The sequence below is a fragment of the Lissotriton vulgaris genome, chromosome 11, assembly GCF_964263255.1.
Source record: "Lissotriton vulgaris chromosome 11, aLisVul1.2, whole genome shotgun sequence".
NCBI lineage: Eukaryota > Metazoa > Chordata > Amphibia > Caudata > Salamandridae > Lissotriton > Lissotriton vulgaris.
The window spans coordinates 459,446,251-459,467,097 of NC_141699.1; positions in this window are offsets into that span (position 1 = coordinate 459,446,251).

Here is a 20,847-nt window from a genome sequence, read left to right on the forward strand (position 1 = left end):
CAAGGATGGGAAACCGGAAACGGTTCTGAACTTTTGGAAGGCGGGAGGGAGTGACCCTCCCGGCCGTATTTATTAAAATATGAAACAAAATCAAAACATTAAAATAACCGTTTCATATTATGTACAATTTCATTTCCACATTACGATGTTTGGCTAACCTTAACATATTTCTAATACAAAGGTTCTCCTAGCCGAACTAACATCCTACAAAACATTTAACTTGAAATTGTACATCCTAACTTTTAAGGGCCAACGGCAAGGTCGTAACCGGTGTCAGATCCCTAACCAGAAATACCCCCCCCACTTGGGAGGGGCGACCGCACAGAGGCGTACCTCAAGTGCATCTACCAATTTCCCTTGACTTGACGGGGGCCCCAATGAACTCGACGCCATTTAAAGGGCGTCTGAGGACTCGTGTGAGGTGTCTAGAAGGTAGCGTAAACCCCCTCCCCACCCCACACAACTTACCACATCTGCCGTCGCAGGTGTCCTGGCCCCGGAAAATTCCCCAGGAGGGGCCCGTAGCCCCTCCTATCCAGGAAGGGGCCTTGACCGCCTTTCCTTTCCTTTCGGCGGCCCATCCTTAGAAGGGACCGCCTCCCCTTTGAGGGGCCAATGGCCACCTCCCCCGAGCGCTCCCATCCGTAATGGGTGACGCCCCCCCATAGGGATCTTCCAATTACTGCTCACCGATCATGACCTTACCGCCACAGGCCGGATAGTTGACCGGCTATCCGGACCCCCCACAACAACTCCTGCCTAAAGGTCATGTTTTAAGCTCTTTAGCCAAGCTATGAGGTCTCCTATGAGTAACTCATTCCCCACCTGGGACAAATGGACCCCATCTCCCAGATACATACTGTCCCCCTTGATACAACCATGCGGAATAGAATGCAGTGTACTTGAACGAAACAATCTACCCAATTTGTTATTTACTTTCTTCACTGAGTGATTCAGAGCAGAAACCGAATTCGCCCCCCGCCACACTTTCCGTGGAATCATATGGGACCATGCAATTGTGCACCCTGGAACTCTTCTCGCCAACCAACTTACTGTGGAGAGTATTGCCTCGAGAAGAAGTCGTCTACCAGTGGCCACCAAATCGTTGCCCCCAAGATGGACTATGATTATAGACGGCGGTGACCTCGTCCGCCCTAACAAACCCTCGAAAAAGGATTGAAACTGGTCAATACAGAGCCCGCCCCTTCCGTAGAAGGTCACCCTGTACCCGTATTCCCCAGCCATGTGAATCATGTCACCTGCTTTGAATACGTCCGCGGCACGCCTCACGTATGAGTGGCCCACGACCCACACCTCTCTTTCCGCAGCCGGTGATGTCTGACCGCTGGTTCCCAGGTGTCGGGTCGACTGCACAGTGCGCCCCGCCTCGTAAGCTTGCGAAACTGTAAACCAAACAAAAACAAGAAGCGTGAGTACATCATTACAGCTTCACAACATGTGCAACCGCACATACCTTTTGTAACAATTCGAGGACCAACGTACCAAACGTTTCACTTTTTCCACACTCAGACTCCTGGCTGTAGCCTCAGTAGCAGCCCCTATCCGAAAGGAATGGGTCCCGAACTCGCCGGGGTTCAAGCCCGCGGCCGAAATTGACATCGCAAGCACCCGCTGGAACTGAAACCTCGTCAGTGGGGTGGCGTCAGCGTGTCTCAACAAAGTCAAAAATGATGCCACCCTCTGCGCCAAATATTCCTCTACGCAAACAACAGGGCACATGGGAGACCCGGGAATCCTATGTATGACTATGCAGTCCCCAATCGCACCCTGATCGGTCTTGGACCTGACAAACGAGACAGTCATCGTCTCCACCTTAACCTGAATGTGCTCTTGGCACAGTCCCCCCACCGTATCCAGTTGTTCTTCGCCACCAGTTCGCTTACCCGCATAGCCCCATGGAATGCTAGCGCAAAAGCGGCTCGGAATAACACTGTTTCATACTGGGATGAACATGTCGCAGGGAGTACAGAAAATAACAGGGCCAATCTATCCAGACCTATCGGGTGTCTCTCATCTACTCTGCGACCCTCCAGGCGTTGCCACCCACGTAGCGCTTTCTGTACCACGAAAGACGCTGTCGGGTCCTGGATCCCATGAGCCCTTGCCATAAAGGAAATGGCGGCCCGATGCCTCTGGGCCGTAGCTACTGATTTGCCTGCCTGATGTAAAGACAGCAAAAATTTTACGACAAGCTCTTCCTGGCCCCAAAGCTCCCCCCTAGCAGAACCCAAAAAGGACCAATATGAACGAAATGCCCCTTCATATGCCTTCCTTGTCCTGGGTGCTAAACTCTCTCCCACGAGGTTTTGTAGTTCGGGGCACCGAGAGACCAGAGAGCTTCGGGAAAGGGTGCCGCCACCGGGTCCGCTGTGGGCAGAAAACCCCAGAAGGCCTGCATACCGAAACGAGAAAGCGCATCAGCCGCTTGATTCAACACCCCCGGGACATGTCCCGCCCTAAAGAGCACATTCAACTGCATACACAATAACACAATTTCCTTGAGCAGTCTCAGAATCCATTTGCAACGTGCTGCCTGACCATTGATACACTCAAACACGGTCATGTTATCAGACCAAAACATCACAGAGTGATCCCGGAACCCCTCAGGCCATGTTTTCAGGGCCACCAAAATAGGGAAAAGTTCGAGAAAAGCAATGTTACTCGTCAGCCCGCACTCGTGCCACCATGACGGCCATTTTTTAGCCGACCATTGCGTACCGAATATGGCGCCAAAACCTATAATCCCCGCCGAATCTGTCCACAGCCCCAGCTCCTCGGAGGACACCGCCGGTTTGTTCCAGACAATTCGACCATTGAAATCCACCAAGAATGCCAGCCAAATGCGCATGTCCTGGCGAATCTCTGCCGAGAGCCTTGTGCGGTGGTGTCCCTCCTTAAGGCCGACCATGGCTTGTGCAATCGAGCGGGAAAAGGGGTGGGCCATTGGCATTACTCTGAGGGCAAAATTCAACTGGCCCACCGTTTGTTGCAATTGATGCAGGTTTACCTTAGACTCTCGAATACAAGTTTCAAGTGATGCCCTGAATTTTAACACTTTTTCTTTGGGTAACCGAAAACAACCTTCCTCCGAGTCGAGCTCGATCCCCAGAAACTCGAGTGAAGTCGAGGGACCCACAGTCTTACCTGGTGCCAATGGCACACCAAAATGATTCATTAGAACACAAAATTCCTTTAACGCCTGTCCACATTCTGGATCCCCGGCTGCCCCCAGGAAAAGAAAGTCATCGAGATAATGCATAACATGCTGAAAACCCGTCTTTCTTGTGAATACCCATTGTAGAAAACAGCTGAACTTTTCAAAATAAGCACAAGATATAGAGCATCCCATTGGCATAAATCTATCCATGTAATAGCGACCCTGAAACATGAAACCAAGAAGACGCTGATCGTCTGGGTGTACCGGGAGCAACCGGAACACTGACTCGATGTCTGATTTTGCCATCAGCGCCCCGGGCCCCAGGCGATTCAACATGGCGACGGCCTCATCGAAAGATGCGTACCGCACCGAACACACTTCCGGGTCTATCGCATCAGTCACGGAAAGACCTCGTGGGGCTGACAAGTTATGTATTAGCCTAAATTCACCCGGGTCCTTCTTGGGGACCACCCCTAATGGGGAACAAACAAAGTTAGCAACCGGTGGAAAATCGAATGGACCGGCAACACGCCCTCGAGTCACCTCTTTCCCAATCTTTACCTGTACCACCGCCGTATGCTGCAGGACCGACAGTTGGTTCTTACAACTTGCTTCACCCCGAAAATCCCCCACTGGAATGCGGAAACCATATGAAAAACCGTCTCGCAAGCCCCCAGCGGAGACATGATCCGGGTATTCGTTGAGCCAAGGAATCATTGCCATGGTATCAATCGGGGTAGGTAAAGGCGCCCCTCGGACTATTTTAGACCTGTTTGGCGCTTCCCCTACCACCGTTATCACCCGTTTTGGCTCTGCACATGGTCTCAGGATGGGAGGACTGTCCACACCCCCCACATTCATGTCTAAACTTGTATGACCCCTGGGGCCTCGTACATTTTCCCCTGTTAAAATTCCAACAAATCCCCTTTTTACCTGCGTTGCCACTCGACTTCGAATGGTGCTCGTTACCTGTACCCGTCCGAAAGGGTGTCCCAGAGGATTGGCGGGAAGACTCACCCCCGTTACTCCCCGACAATGGTCCTTTTAACATGCCTGAATTCTCCATTTTTTGCCAAGAAATGGAGTCATAACAATCCCATGTTAGAGCTGGGTCGTGCTCCTTAGCCTTCCTAAAAATATTGTTATAACAAAACCACTGATTGCCCTCGTACGCTAGAGAATACTCCATGATACGTGTCTGATAAATAGGCAACTCCGTCAACAACTCAGGCCTTCGCTCACCCATAATGGAGGTAAAAATGCCAAACGCTCTGCCCCAAGTACCTATGTTTTCGTCGACCTTAAAGGCGGCCATTTTTGCGCGCCAAACACTCGGATGCATAAGCTCTTTTTGGCCCTTCACATGCTCCATCTCGTAATGGTCAGTAAGCAAAGAAAACATGTTCACATACTTATCGGCCCAAATCTTTTCCTTAATTTCAAGTGGAACATGCAGGGCCACTTTCTCCCTTCGTGAGGGTACAGACCCCTCCCCCGCAATCGGCAGTAGCCGCTTACCTGAACTAGGTGCTGTACTTGCTGCTGAACTCGCGCCTGCTGCAATCTCAGCCACCGGAACCTGTGGGGGAACAGAAGATGGTGCCTTCGCAGCCTCTCTAGATTCCCGCAGTTGTCTCATTACTGCCCTGGCGTCGTCAGCCGTGGTGCCCTCACTATCTTTTCCCAACCACGCTGCCAGTTGTGCCGCCAACTCGGGAGGCATATCTTCCCCGTTCACGGGGGTGACCACCACGGGGATCGGATGACCCTCCTTCGGAACCGGGGTTGGCTCCTCTATCGGTGTATCGGAACCGGGGCCTCCCCCCCAGGTGCCCCCCTCTTGGACCTCTTGCCTCTCCCGCTAGGGACTACTCCCGGCAATGCTGGTCCGACGATTCGCTTCGGTCCTCCCTCCCCGTTCTTTACCGCCATCTGCACCTTCAAATCGGCTACCTCCTTTATGAGCATGCGGAGCATCTGATCGGTCCCGACCCGCTTTCCGACCTTCTTGCCCGGCATTCTCAAACGAAGATATCTGTAAAACAAAAACAAAATTACAACGCTCAAAATTGGCTCTTCGTTCCGTCTCGAGCTCACGTGCAGCGGGGAGGTGCAGCTTCAGAGCACCGGAACAAGAGGATGCTTTCTTGGCTTGTTGCTCCTTTTATCCGTCTTTGGGCGGGCGTAAACCCGCCTCCGCCTGCCTCCGGGGGCGTGGCCAGCCGCGTCAGTGTCTAGGACAACCCACTCCAGGGCGGGAAAAGGCGCGCCCCGGCTACGCCGCTTCGGGCATACCAGCCGAGACTCGTCTCCCGCCCAAGATGGCTTCCCGGGGGGATCGGGGTACTCCACCATACGTTCGGGGGGACCGAATGGTCGCCCCTTTCCATACTTCACATAATCTCCAATTACAATTTGTCAAATAAGCAAAATCTTTTTTGAAAAGATAATGAAAACACTTGACACAAAACAACATTTTAAATGCACAGCTGGCTTCCTTATTTTCTCCATAAACTATACTAGTCTCTATGTAAATTAAATTAATTTTTTCACACCTTAGCAAATGCTTTTTGAATTTCAAAACAGTCTCAGACACACACCAATTTTTCTTTAGCAGAGCAAAGGGTATGCACTCCAGAGGCTGCAACCAACAAAGGCAGAGAAATGCTGTATTTCATCACACATATCTCTCATGTCACCCAATCAAAACTCTTCCCTCACTTTTTTCAAATCAACAGCCTTCTCCCCTCTGCCCTTTCTGCCCTTCCATAGCAACTACCTCCTGAAAGACCTCTCATGTTTACAAGTTCACACAACAATGTTTCAAATGAACTCTGAACTCTCAGTACACCTGCTAATCCACTGCAATGTTTCTTAAAATCGTTTTTTCTTAACCATTCAAATTACATCTTTCAAAGAACACATCCATGTACCCAAACTTTCTGTTTTCAGAAATGGAAATCCACCAATCGCTGCTAGTGAATCATTAGCACTGAAACTCCACAGTTTTTTTTCTTTACAAACTCTTACTGTTTCAACTGCCATTTCATTCCCACACTTCTTCTGACTGCAGCAGAACCTCTTCTCACCATGTTTTCTGTCTGGATTTTTGGACATAGCTACATCCACTGGGCTCACAGGTATGCTGATAACAGAAATTTACACAACCTCAATTTACAAAATGTGGAAATCAAATGGATTGGCCACAGAGGATTGAGATGTCACAAATTGATACCATTGGTGAAAACCTTTTTGCATTTGCCAAACCCTGACCTCATAATAGTGCACTGTGGAGGAAATGATTTGGGCACTTTGACTGGGGTAGGTCTGGTAATGCTTTTAAAGGACACCTTTGAGCAATTGATGGCACTTTTTCCTCAAACTGCCTTGGTATATTCCAATATATGCCAAAGACAGAAATTGAGGTGGTCCAATCAATTTTGTCCACAAATTGAGAAAGCGAGGAAGCATGTAAATAAGTCTGTTTCAGCTTATATGAGAGACCATGGAATGGGCTCCATCTTCAACAATAACTTGCGTTACTACATGCAAGATATCTACAGAGGAGATGGTGTGCACTTCTCAGATGAGGGAAACAGAGTTTTCATACAAAAATGTAAGACTGTGTATTGGTACCTACTTATAAGTACCTAGAACTTACACAGAACCCAAAAGCTCTTTTCAGAGCTACCTTAACTATAATTACTCTTTTAAAATTTCGAATGTACGTTTTTTCACTAATTTTCACTTATGTTCGCTTCCCGGTTTGCTACCCGGTTCGCGTACCGGCAGCTAACCGCGCGAAAAATTCAAAAATTCATTTTTTTTCCCGACAACTATGAGCCTCCTCAGCCACCCTCAGAAAACCTAGGGGGTCAAGATACGTCTCCCGTGCCCCCTTATACCCATTTCCCACATTGTTTTTCCTCCATCTTGTGATTAAATTCGACCGAAACACAAAATGGCGAACTCCTGTTACGCTACCGGTGAGCTACCCGGTTCGCGTACCGGGTAGCGCTTCTACCGCGAAAAAATTGAATTTTTTATTTTTTATTTTTTGCCCCACGGGACCCTTTAATAGCCCCCACATCATTCCTAGGGGGTCAGGAGGGGTCTACCTTGCCCCCTTTCATTAATTTCCCCCTTCGTTTTTCTCCACCTCTCTTCTCCCGATCCTACCGAGAGACAAGATGGCGGCCGTTCCGGACTGTTTAGAATGTTGACAGACACCGGAGAGCCAATCAGCTTCGCTTCGCGAAGTTCCGTTACGCGTCAGGTACGCGAACCGGGGCGCTAACCGGAGCGCTATCACAGATATATCTGTTTTTTAAAACGTTAATTTCTCAAAATCCACTGGAGCACATATATTGAGACATAGCAAAGGCACGTTGGGCAAACCATATCTACAATTTTGCCAAGTTTTGTGGAAATCCATTCAGCCGTTCGAGCTAAAAGTGATTCCAACCGCCCTATGGAAAAATGAATGGGAAAAACGTGTTTTGGGACCCCCCTTTTTTCTCGGCCCCCCCTTGACAAAACCCCCACAAATTTTAAGGGGCTGCTCAGAAACAAAATGTGCCATTTTTCTGATAATTTCAGCCAATTCCGTCCACAGACGCCAAAGTTATTCTACATAGAATTTTCACAAATCCCATAGGAAAAAAATCCTAACTATATATACCTACTGGCGACCACCAGTAGGTAATACATATATACATAAATCTGTAATATAAATATGAAATTCAAAATAAATATCATAAAAAAAACTAATTTACACTACAATACTATAACAGTAGGTAAAAAGTAGGATAGCGTAGGGGATACAATTTTTTTTTCATGTGTTTTTATTACATTTTCAAATACAAAACATAAGAGAAAAGACATAAACAATACATATCTGGAAAAAATTAGACAAAACAATAAACACTAAAAAACAAACCCACTCCAGAGAGTGCAACAATAGGGAAAGTGTTGGATAATGGAGGGGAATAATTTACTATTCCCACTCCACAGAGTGTAACAGTAGGGAAAGTGTTGGATAGCGGAGGAGTTAAAATTACTATTCCCACTCCAGTAATTGCAACAGTAGGGAAAGTGTTGGATAGCAGGAGGGTAAAAATTACTGTTCCCACTCCAGTGAGTGCACCAGTAGGGAAAGAGTTGGATAGCAGGTGTATAAAAAGTACTATTCCCACTCCAGCAAATGCAATAGTAGGGAAAGTGTTGGATAGTGGGTGGGTAAAAATTACTATTCCCATTCCAGTGAATGCAACATTATGGAAAGTACTGGATAGCGGATAGGTATAAATTAATATTCCCACTACAACAAGTGTAACAGTAGGGAAAGTGTTGGATAGTGTAGTGGTAAAATTTACTATTCCCACTCCAGTGAGTACATTAGTAGGGAAAGTGTTGGATCGTGGGTGGGTAACAATTAGTATTCCCACTCCAGCAAATGCAACAGTAGGGAAAGTGTTGGATAGGGGGTGGGTAAAAATTACTATTCCCACTCCAGTGAGTGTAACAGTAGGGAAAGTGTTGGATAGCTGGGATGTAAAAATGTATATTCCCACTCCAATGAGTGCAACAGTAGGGAAAGTGTTAGATAGTGGGTCGGAATAATTTACTATTCCCACTCCACCAAGTGTAACAGTAGGGAAGGTGTTGGATAGCGTAGGGGAATTTTTTACAATTCGTACTAGAGCAAATGCAACAGTAGGGAAAGTGTTGGATAGCGGAGAGGAATCATTTAGTATTCACACTCCTGCTAAATAATTAACAGTAATTAAGAAATAATTAATTGGTGAAAAATAATTTACCTCCCACCATATTCCCCTATAAACAACACCATCAATATTGTAAAAAATAACACAATGAACAAAGAAATTAATATTTAATGTATTAATTAATTACTATCAATTAATAAGCAATTTAAAAACCATCAAAAATAAATGATATCACACAATTAACACTATAAAGTAACTTTAAATATATATTATATAACAAAATAATAAATTGTTTATTTAAATTGAATTACTTCACGCCCTACTCCCCTATCAACCCACAAGCCACTCCTAAAAAAATTACACAATTAACATATTTACCAATTCATTATTAATTATCAATATCCAAGTAATAAATAGGTAATAACAGAATAACACAATCAATAATATAAAATATTAACTACATAAATATTTAATGACTAAAATTATTAATTAATTATAATTAAATTACTTTCCACCTTACTCCCCTATAAAACCACAACCCGCTCCTAAAACAATAACACAATCAACAAACTTACCAATTAATTATTAATAACCAATTAAAAATTAAATAACAAATTAACACAATATAAATTATTAAAAACATATATATTACTTAATAACATTATTAATAATTGATTTTAATTGAATTACTTCCAACCCTTTTCCACTATAACCCACAACCTGCTACAGAACTAAAACACAATATTTGTCTAGCCTCTTCTATGCTCATGACGAGCTCAGCTCCTCATGAGGCACAGTGCAGCTGCACTCATGAGGAGCTGAGCTCGTCACGGCCGTTGGAACGTTGGAACGTTCGCACGCTGGGATAATTTCCCCGCTGTGCTGAACGTTGAAAAACGGGAGCTGAGCTCATCATGAGTGCAGCTGCACTGTGCCTCATGACGAGCTGAGCTCGTCATGAGCACAGCGGCGCCGCACGCGGCTCCCCTCCCCTCTGGCACAGCTTGGGAAAAACACACTACAGCGAAGGGGTTAAAAAATGAATAACTTCTAAAAAATTATCAATTAATATTATCTAATTAAATTACTTCCCACCCTATTCCCCTATAAGCCCACAACCCGCTACAGAACTAAAATACGCAAAGATGAATTAACATATAATTAATTACTTGTAAAAAATTCATACATACATTACAATAATAAGCTATACTTTTGACACATATACAAGCATACAAAACGCCCCCCCCAAAAATCAATATTATAAACAACTATATTTTTAATTACGATATTACTAACCAATATTAAGTAAAATGATGTTTCTAACCTGCATGTCGATATTCTTGTCGACGATATTCTTACAGGCCGATTTTCTGTCACATCAATCAATCAGAGCATTTGTAGAGCGCACTTAACACCCGTGAGGGTCTCAAGGCACTGGGGTGGGGGGTGTTGCTACTGCTCAAACAGCCAGGTCTTGAGAAGTCTCCTGAAGGTCAGCAGGTCCTGGGCCTGTCGCAGGTGGGTGGGGAGGGTGTTCCATGTCTTGGCAGCGAGGTAGGAGAATAATCTGCCACCGGTGGTCATTCTGTAGATGCGTGCAATGGTGGTGAGGGTGCAGTCAGTGGAGTGAAGCGGGCAGTTTGGGGTTTAGAAGGTATGTAATTTGTTGAGGTATACTTGTCCGGCATTGTGGAGTGCTTTGTGAGCATGGGTGAGGAGCTTGAAGGTGATCCTCTTGTTGACCAGGAGCCAGTGAAAGTCTCTCAGGTGGGCTGTGATGTGGCTGTGGCAGGGGATGTCGAGAATGAGGCATGCAGAGGCGTTCTGCATACGTTGTAGCTTTTCTGGAGTTTGGCCATGATTCCTGTTCAGAGGGCATTGCCGTAATTCAGTCTGCTGCTGACTAAGGCCTGGGTGACTGTCCTACTGGTTCCGGTGGAGCTCCATCTGAAGATCTTGCGAAGCATGCAGAGGGTGTTGAAGCAGGAAGAGGAGACGGTAAATGCCTATACATATTGACTTGTTGGGTTATTGAGAGTGATGAGTCCAGGATGAACCCCAGGTTGCGTGCGTGGTTGGTGGGTGTCGGTGCAGCCACCAATAGTAGTCCCAGGCAGAGGGGGTAGAGCCGAGGATGAGGACCTCTGTCTTGTCCAAGTTCAATTTCAGGCGACTGATCTACTCCCGTTTGGCAACGGCCTTCATTCCATCGTGGAGGTTGGTTTTAGAGGTGGCGGGGGCCTTGGTGAAAGAGGATCAGCTGGGTGTCATCAGCATAAGAGACGATGTTGAGGTTGTGTGATCAGACGATGTTGGAGAGCGGTGCCATGTAGATGTTGAAAAGAGTTGGGCTGAGGGATGATCCCTGGGGTACACCACAGGTGATCTTGGTGGCTTCAGATCGGAATGGAGGGAGGATGACCCTCTGGGTTCTGTCAGTGAGGAAGGAGGTCATCCAGTCCATTGTTTTGTTGCAGATCCCTGCCTCGTGGAGGTGTGTACGTAGGGTGTGGTGGTAGACGTGTAGAAGGCGGCCAAGAGGTCCAGGAGAATGAGGGCAGCAGTTTTGCCGGTGTCCAGCAGGGTCCTGATGTCATCAGTGGCGGCGATAAGGGCAGTTTTGGTGCTGTGGTTGCTGCAGAATACGGATTGGGACAAATCCAGGGTGTTGTTCTCCTCAAGAAAATGGGTCAGTTGCCTGTTGACAATCTTCTTGATGACTTTCGCTGGGAAAGGGAGCAGGGAGATGGGTCGGATGTTCTTGTGGTTCTTTGGGTCTGCCTTGAGTTTCTTGAGTAGGGCGTTGATCTTGGCGTGCTTCGAGCTCTCCAGGAAGGTGGTAGTCTCAAAGGAACTGTTGAAAATCTTCCGGAGTTGGGGAGCGATGATGGAGTTTGCATTGTTGAAGATGTGGTGAGGGCAGGGGTCGGATGGTGAGCCAGAGTGGATGGTGTTCATGATTTTGATGGCGTCATCATCAATGACGTGGGTCCAGGAGAGTAGGAGGCTGGTATGGCTGGGGGTTGGTGATTCTGCGGTATCGGTGGCTGTCGGGAGGGTCTGGGGGTTGAAGCTGTCATGGATGTCTGCGATCTTGTGATAAAAGAAGGTGGCTAGGGAGTCTCAGAGGTCTTCTGACGGTGGGATGTTATTATAGCTGGAGCTGGGGTTAGAGAGTTCCTTCATGATGGTGAAGAGCTCTTTGCTGTTGTGCGCGTTGTTGTCAATACGTTCCTTGAAGGAGGTCCATTTGGTGGTAAATGAGTTGGTGGTGCTTGTGGCTGGGTTCTTGAGGGCTACTTTGTTGTCCAGTGTCTGTTTATGGCACCACTTTTTCTCGAGTCTTTGGCAAGTCGGCTTGGATGCCTGGAGATTGGTGGTGAACCAGATGGCCTTTCTGTCAGTGCGTCTGTTTGAAGGTTTCTTGATCAGGGTGAGAGTGTTGGCGCAGTCGCCGATCCATTGCCTGAGGTTGTGGGCGGCTGTGTGCGTGTCAGTTGGTGGGCCTCGGCGAGGGTGGTGATTAGCTAGTCTTCAGTGACCTTGTTCCAGCTGCTGTGGGGGATTCATTGCGGGTGGTGGTGCATTGTGGGTTTCTCGAAAGTGAAGCGGATGCATCAGTGGTCAGTCCAGTGGAGCTCGGTGGTGTGGCTGAAAGTGACATGGTTGCTGGCTGAAAAGATGGGGTCCAGCATGTGTCCAGCGGAGTGGGTGGGAGTTGTGATGAGCTGTTTGAGTCTGAGGTTGGCGAGGTTTTCGAGCAGGGCAGTGGAGTTGTTGTTGGTGTTCTCGAGGTGAAAGTTCAGGTCTCTGTGTAGGATGTAGTCTGTGGATGCAAGGGCGTGTGTGCTGACAATGTCGGCGATGGAGTCGCTGAACTATGGCCGGGGCCCGGTGGGGGGGTCTGTAGATGAGGGTTTCTCTGATGGTGGTGTTGGGATCGATGTGGATCTGGAAGTGCAGGTGTTCGGCTGCGTTGGAGGTGTCTTCGGTGCTGGTCAAGACCCTGAGGGTATTCCTGTGGACCGCGGTGATTCCTCGTCCTGGTCTGTTGGTGCGGTCCCTTTAGGTGATCTTGTAGCCGTCCGGGATGGCTATGGCGCTGTTGAGCACCAATGAGGGGTTCATCTAGGTCTCCGTTAGGAAGGCAACGTCCCAGGTGGATGAGTTGAGTAGGACCCAGAGTTCAATGCCGTGCTTGTGGATAGACTGGGTGTTGAGTAGTATGCATCTGAGATGGTTGCATCCTGCCATGGTGGGTGGGGCAGGATGTACACGTGTTCGGTGGCTGGTGAAGCTGAAGCTCCGGCATGAGAAGCGTCCGTGGGTGAGCTTCGAGGTGGCCTGGAAGCAGGTAGATGATCGCTTGGCATTGTGTTCATGGAGGATGTTGGCGTTGTTGTGACGTTGGGCGTTGTGGAGGTTGCAGAGGGTCAGGGGGTCAGGCGCTGGGCATGGTCCAGGCATGGACGGGCATAGACGGGTGAGTGAGGGGTGCAGGCCGCAGGGGACGCAAAGGCAGGAAAGAGGAAATCGCATTCCATCGTGGAGGTTGGTTTTAGAAACAAAAGAAGAATGAGGGCAGACACACAGTTCTGATGGCAAGAACTCGTGGCAGTAGCGGGCGGGATACGGGCATAGTCAGGTGGAGCTATGCAGCATGGGAGTGACCTGCCTGGTAGATCAATATGTAAACATCGATATTATGGCATATCGATATTTAAAACACAATATTATATCTGCATACCATGCATTGATATAGTTGAGATATGCAACACCAGTCTATGTGTTTTTGAATTGTAGATTTATTGTAACAAATATAAAGAAATTAATCAGGGTGAAAATGAAAACGCAAACCAAAAAGTGAAGAAGTCAGTCGTGGTGAATGAAACTATAGATGCAGAGCAAAATTGTGAATGGTACCCTCACACTGGAGAAATTAGGATCGAGGTCCTGCCACCCTCACCTCCTGATTATCTGGGTGGATGTTCACTCCTGTGGGTGAGGTGGGGATCCACATTTTCTGGGCCTGGGGTAGCTTTAGGTGGTTCTTCTGGTGGCAGGGCCTCCCTTTCTGTGGCAGATGAAGATGGGCCAGTTGTTGTAGAACCGCAGGAAGGGGTAGATGGTACTGGTAAAGCCATGCACATATGGGTGTAAATGTCCTGCAGCACCCCAGTCCGGGAAACCATTTTGGATTGTGAGCCTCAATCTGATAATTGAGCCCCCTTAGCAACTGCTTCATCTCCCATAGTTCAGGGAGTACCTGGACAATCATCTCTTGAGACTGATGATAGGTTACTAAGACTTGGTTTCCAAGACTTGGTTAATGGTGGTCTGGGTGAGAGTGACCACAGTGGCCTAACTATGCTGGCCAGCAGAATCCACCCACGATTCCTAACCCTACTACTCTGTGCCCTTGGCCCAGTGTACCTCATCCAACTTGGTCCTGGGTGAGATGGTGCTGGTGGTGCAGTGGTCTCAACATTACCCAGGTCTAGGGGGCAAACGATCAGTATTACAGTGGCAGAAACACAGACAGTGGAGGCTTCGGTTAGCTGAGTTGTTACAGCTGGGGTGGTGGGTGTAGATGTGGGCTCAATAACACTCACTGGAGCCATCTTCTCATGTTGATCAGATAGACCAAGATCCATATTGCCATCCAGATTACTAAGAGTGTTGTTCTCACTGAAGGCTTTTTGCCTGGGCTAGAGTAAAGTACCCTTCAGTGGCAGATTCCTAGCAATGTGCTCTGGGAGTTGAATCTTTTGAGAAACTGAGAAAAATTATATTACTAAAATTGTGTATTATACCTCCACATCTTTTGAGACAAACAATGTAGATACCTAGACAAAAAAAGGTAGAGATTATTATGACAATAGCTTTAAGTTTTGCGATTGCAAACAGTACAACTTCAAATAAGCAGGTAATATGATGGCCTGAAACGTTTATGAAGTGATTAGGAAGTATACCTAACATTTCCTAACCTTCACCCATACACTGTGGAGAGGTGAAATGTTTAATTGACAAATTTAAAGGCCTAGCATACTTCAAGGCAGACATTTACACAACTTGGATGGATGTTTGGCATTAGTTATCATGTGAACAGTGCAGAGTACATTTCTGTAATTAATACTAATATTCAGCATAGTAATTTTTATACCTTACAATTTTTTGGTCAACACAGTTTGATTTATGAAACTCATGACATCATTCAGAAAACAATACAAACCATGTTCAGAAGATAGCATGAAATAGGGATTGATCACTACATGTCACTTTACCATCTGTGAAAATCTGTTAGGGAAGAGAGAATTAGCAATATGACACAATATTATTTTCACTAAACAGAAACAGGGTGTCATGGTAGTTGTAGTCAATTCAAAATCAACTTCCAAACACTTGCAAAATGGTAAGTGGAACATATCTGTGGACAATATGCAGTTGAAATGGGACAGACACTTACAATATGATACACATATGGGTAATAGGTTATTTGGTGTTGTAAAACTTACAGGCACCGTATCATCATTTGACATGTACTGTAGATTGACACCTGTAATCCTAGATTCAACGCCATATATTCACACAAACAATACAAATTATCTGATAATGATAGTGTTAGGTTTCTACGTTAGGAAATGATGTGTAGGACACATTGTCAAAGGCTGAGTTGAGAACAAACAGGACATTGAGTTTCTGTGAGACTTTGTAAAGTTTAACATACCGAACTCGACTCCACCAGGTATCCCTGTCAAGCCTTCAGGATGTAGGTTCTGCAATACCATTGCATCCCAGGGTATACATTGTAAGGGAGGCCTGGGAGAACCCCCATCAGTCCTCTGGACACTCCAGGTAACGCTATGAAGCCAGGGAATGCACTCTCCCCTGCATGTCATTCCACCTCTTCCTGATTTCCTCCTATGTGCCCAGGTTGTTTGCTACAGCATTCCCTCTGTTGACTATTCTGTCCCACATTTGCCTTTTCTGAGCTAGGGGTGCATTTTGGTCTTGAGCTCAAACAATTGTGGTTCTATTCTTATGATTTCATCCACCATGACTAACGGTTCTCCCTCAGTAAAATGGGTATATTGGGGGCCTGGCATTGTGCAAAGAAGTATGAAGAAATACAATAATTAACCATAAGGAATTAAATGAAGAAGATAAAGGGACAAGTAATGGAAAAGCAATATAAAATCCTAGGTTAAATGGCAATAGATTTTCTAGAGAATGTGGGGCAGTGGAACGGCAAAGGATCATGGTCTGAAATAGAGTGTAGTACGCAGGTGTTTCCATTTATCCAATGGACATCAGGTGTGTTCTACTAGCATCTATCCAAAGACCACAGTGATGGCGCATTGTAGAGCATATAGCGCAACAGACTCTCTCGATCAAGATCCATCACTAGGAGACCGCCAGCACAACTGTGAAATCTAAATCTGCTCTGTGGAAACCCGTCACCTTGATAATGATGGAGTACTATCTGCCTATGTTGGAGTCCACCGCGGCAGCAGTGGTGAGCTGCAATAGCGGAGGGAAACACTTTGTCACTGTGGACAGAGAGTCATCCTGCATGCATCTAAATACTGCAGGAGAAAAACTGTTGACATGGCAGAGTATTTGGGACCACCACCAGTGGTTCGGCAGTAAGCCCGTCAAGATCTAAATCAGGCTCATAGTGCCAAATTACAATGTTTTATACTTCAAAATTCATTTGGATAGAAATGCTACTTCACTTGGAGGAACAAAGTGCTATTAACAAATGTAGCAGATTTTTGATGAGCACAGTTGGACAAGATAAACTACTGCACAAATATTGAGGACTGTACTGGGTTCCAAAGAAGGTGGAATGATGTCCTACACAGGACAGATAGTAAAATTGGCCAGGGAACATTCACAAATGTTTATCAGGAAGTTCGTCATTGGAAAATGGGGAACACTATATCTTCCTCCTCTGATGAGTGTTCCGCCTCCCCTGGTTGTTGTGGTGTTGAGATGGGAGGCACCAGAGAGATGTTAATAGACTCAGACACACAAACATCAGAGCCAGATGATGTAATTCCCATGTTCCCAATAACAATTGTGAAATCCAGTAAGGCAGCATGGTAGTTCCTGGCAAGGGTTTGCTGGTTGGCCAGCAAAGCAACAAAGTTGCTATTGAGAGTATTCATGTTATGTTATGCTTTATGAATTTATTTCATGCACGGATACTTGACAGAGTGTCCCGGCGCACACTTGGGAAAAGGAAACATAAACCAGGGTTTTTAGCTTTTTTTAAACAATTGTAATATCTTGAATGCCGAGCAGCAAAAAGGGTAAAGCATTCCATGCCAAAGCAACTTTCCGCACAAAGGAACTTCCACCAAGCCTTTGGCGTTTGAACCTAGGGGTCTGCACTAGAAGTTAGGAAGAGGACAGCAACTGTCTGACATTATTGTAGAAAGCAAACCTCTTCTGTGGGTATGCAGGACCCAAATCATGAAGAGCCCTATGGGCAATATCCAAAGTCCTAAATTTTATTTGTGACTCCACCGGGAGCCAGTGTAAGGAGCGCAAATAAGCTTGCACATTACACCTGCTAGATAACCCCAGCTACAGTCTGGCAGACACATTTTGGACAACCTGTAATTTGTTCAAGAGGTAGCCGGTCAAGCTTACAAACAGTGCACAGTCTAGGTGGGACAAGATCAGGGCACGAACAACCGTTTCTTTAGCAGCTTTTGGAAGAAGAGGAAGAAACTTCCTCAGAGCTTTCAGAGTGACAAAGCAGGTCCCAACCAGCTTCTTGACCTGTGCTGAAAAGGACATGTTCTCATTGAATCAAACCCCCAGATTTTTAGCAGCATTTCCCATAGCACTAGGCAAGGGGAAGCCGGGGGGCCACAACCTCTCTCTGAAGTTATCAGGAAAAACGCTGTACAAGAGGACCTCACACTACACTTCATTACACTTTAGCTGCACCTGAGCAAAACAGCGAAAAACAGAGGACAAATAATATTGAGCCGAGCAAACTGAGTCATCATCCCTGTTGCGCAAGCAGCCACAGCGTTCCAGTTGTTTCCTTCTTGAAGTTGTAAGGTCCCAATTCCCCCATGAACCAGCCGGCCCAACAAGGAGGTGAACGCTTGATGAACCGACTGTTCCGCAAGGGAAAGGGGAAGTGGAGAGAGAAACAAACAAACACTGGCTCTTCTTCTCAAGGGATCGAAAAGGTTTCTCTAAAGTGTATGGAGTGTTCAGGACCTACTTTGATCAAACCTTCAACGATGCGAATTTTGACCTAGTATAACAACATTACCCTGACACAATCAGTATTATATTGACTTTTCTAATATTACATTTGTTATTCCTCATTTCTCATTAGCATACCTATAGTTCGTAGATCCTTGCTAACACTCCTATGGCTTGACAGATGAATTCGACAAGACTACCGCAAGAGCTTTATCACCTTAAATGACATAAACACTTCAGTTTTTCTGTAAAACAACGCCGCAAGTGTTGAACTGGTTAATAAATGTTAGTCTTTAAAAACAATGAACTTCCACACTTTCTTCGTACTTTTAAGGCATATTTTAGAGTCTTCAATTATGGGGTTTTGGAAGTTGACAAATACCTTTTGCCAAATGCCCAACTCTCATTTGTTGGTTAGCTTAATAAACTTCAGCTCTGTAACTCTAGTCCGTTTCCCAATACAGTATTGTGAAAACCTAAACATTTATGTGCTCTAATTATGCCAAAACATTTAAAACATTTATAACATTTCCAACACAGTGTTTAAATTCAGCAAGTCACAACAAACATCATTGTCTAAATATCATATTCTTTATGCAAATAGCAAATGAGAATATCTTGTTCTTTCTCTGTCTAAATATCAAGAGCTTGCGCAATGTTTTCAAATCTTTGAATTTCTGATTCAATAGTGTTCTAGGAAGTCTAAATAGTCTTACCGATATTCATCGCTTCTTGAACTAGCGTCCAATTACCTGGTAACAGACTGTTTCTTTGTCCTTTGTTGTTTTCAGGTTCACAGGAAGGAGGTTCAGACTCGCAGCAAATTGGGAAGATGTCCGGTATCCCGAGAGACAGGTAAGGGGGAGAGAGGGAAGGCAGGGAGGGAGGGAGGAGAAGGGAATGCAGATGAGCAGAGAGTTGCTCCGAATGTAGCCCAACCATGGGAGGTGACAGGGACGAGCGGGAGGAGGGAGGAGGAAGACAAGGAGAGTGCAGCTCCGAATGTAGGCCGAAGGAAGGAAGGCAGAGGAAGCTGCAGGATGTAAGGAGCTGGAACCTTCAAAAAAACAGAAATTCGTCGGCTGAAACTGGTTCTGAAACACTCGTGGAGATGCGTTGTATCCAAACGAAGCGAATCGCCTTTTCTCTCCAAGGCACGTCTTTTATAGCTGCAACAGGGAGCGTCTTCAGCAAATTTGCATGCGCCTCACGTGAAATGCTAACAACCGTTCAGCGGTTGATTCATGTAAGGCAGGTGACAGAATTCAAGAAGGCAACAAACGTTGCTAGCCACAATCATACTTTATAAACAAGCATTGCTAACTACAAATGATTTGTTTTGGATAATAATTACAACACCACTTACACCACTGATGTCTAACAATATTTCAAAGACGGTCATGTTCAGGAGAGTGCGGCAAAGAAACCCTTAACAATCCCATCCCCAGGAGAACAGGAGCTGGGTGTCTTCAGCGTAGGCAATCACCTTAACCCCTAATGACTCCGCTAAATAAATCAGCGGAGTAACATAGATGTTAATGAGAAGGGGACTAAGGGATTACCCCTGCGGGAGCCCAGTGTCCACCCGCTGGGGCACCGAGGCACAAGGAGGCAGCCAAATCTGCTGCGAGCGGCCTTCCAGGAAGTACCTGAACGGGCCCAGGCAGACCAGGGTAAGCCAATCTCCGAGAGGTGATCCAGAAGCAAAGAATGGGGCACAGTGTTGAATGCCTCCGAGAGATCTAGCTCTCCTGCCGGCATCCAAACACTTGCGAATAGCCTCTGTTTCCTCCAGCAAAGCTGATTCCATGCTAAACGGGGCCCGGAATCTAGATTGAGTCGGATGAAGCAGACCCGAGACCTCGACGAAGATGGTCAGTTGATTTGTGACAACCTTTTCACAGAACTTAGACAGACTTGGCAAAAGTGAAATAGGACAATCGTTTCCTGGAATCAGTGGATCAAGGGACGGCTTCTTGAGGAGGGGGAGAATTTGTGCCAGCTTCCAGTAAGCTGGGACAAAGGCTTCCTGCAATAAATTGCTAACAATTTGGTTAACTTCAGGGTTGATGGTATCCGCCACAGCGTCAGAAGTCTAGCAGCACAGGGATCCATTGGAGCTCCTGACTTCAAGTTTTTAGGAATTTTAAGAGTACCAGCCAGATCAATTGGCTCAAAGGCTGACAGCGTATTGGCAGGACCAGCTACAGACTGACCAGTTGGGGGGGGGGGGGGTAATGGGCTCTGTAGTGCAGGCAGAGAAAGAAGCTTGTATAATGCAATTTTTTTCCAGAAAAAACTTAGCAAGAGTATTGCACCAGTACTCCAAAACTAGTGCAGCAGGAGCCTGGGCACTGGGAGGCATACAACTTTGCACAATAGAGAAAATTTCTTTAGAATTATTGTTGGCCTTATCGATATGTGAAGTGTAGTAACTGCTTTTAGCAGGCACTATAGCTGTATAGTAGCTTTTTTGTTTGGATCTAAGTGTGTGTTTTGCCATAGAGCAGTAACCGCTAGATCGCCATGCCCTCTCCAGTATTTTACATTCATGTTTCAAGACTCTCGACTCTGAGGAGAACCACGGTTTGGAGGGGGGCTCTCTTGCCAGCTTAGGCTGGCCAGGCGCAGAAAGAGCAAGCACTGAGTCAGAGATCGAGTCCGTAAACCTGGACACATTCCCCTCCATGTCGTGCTGAAGATAGGGCAGAG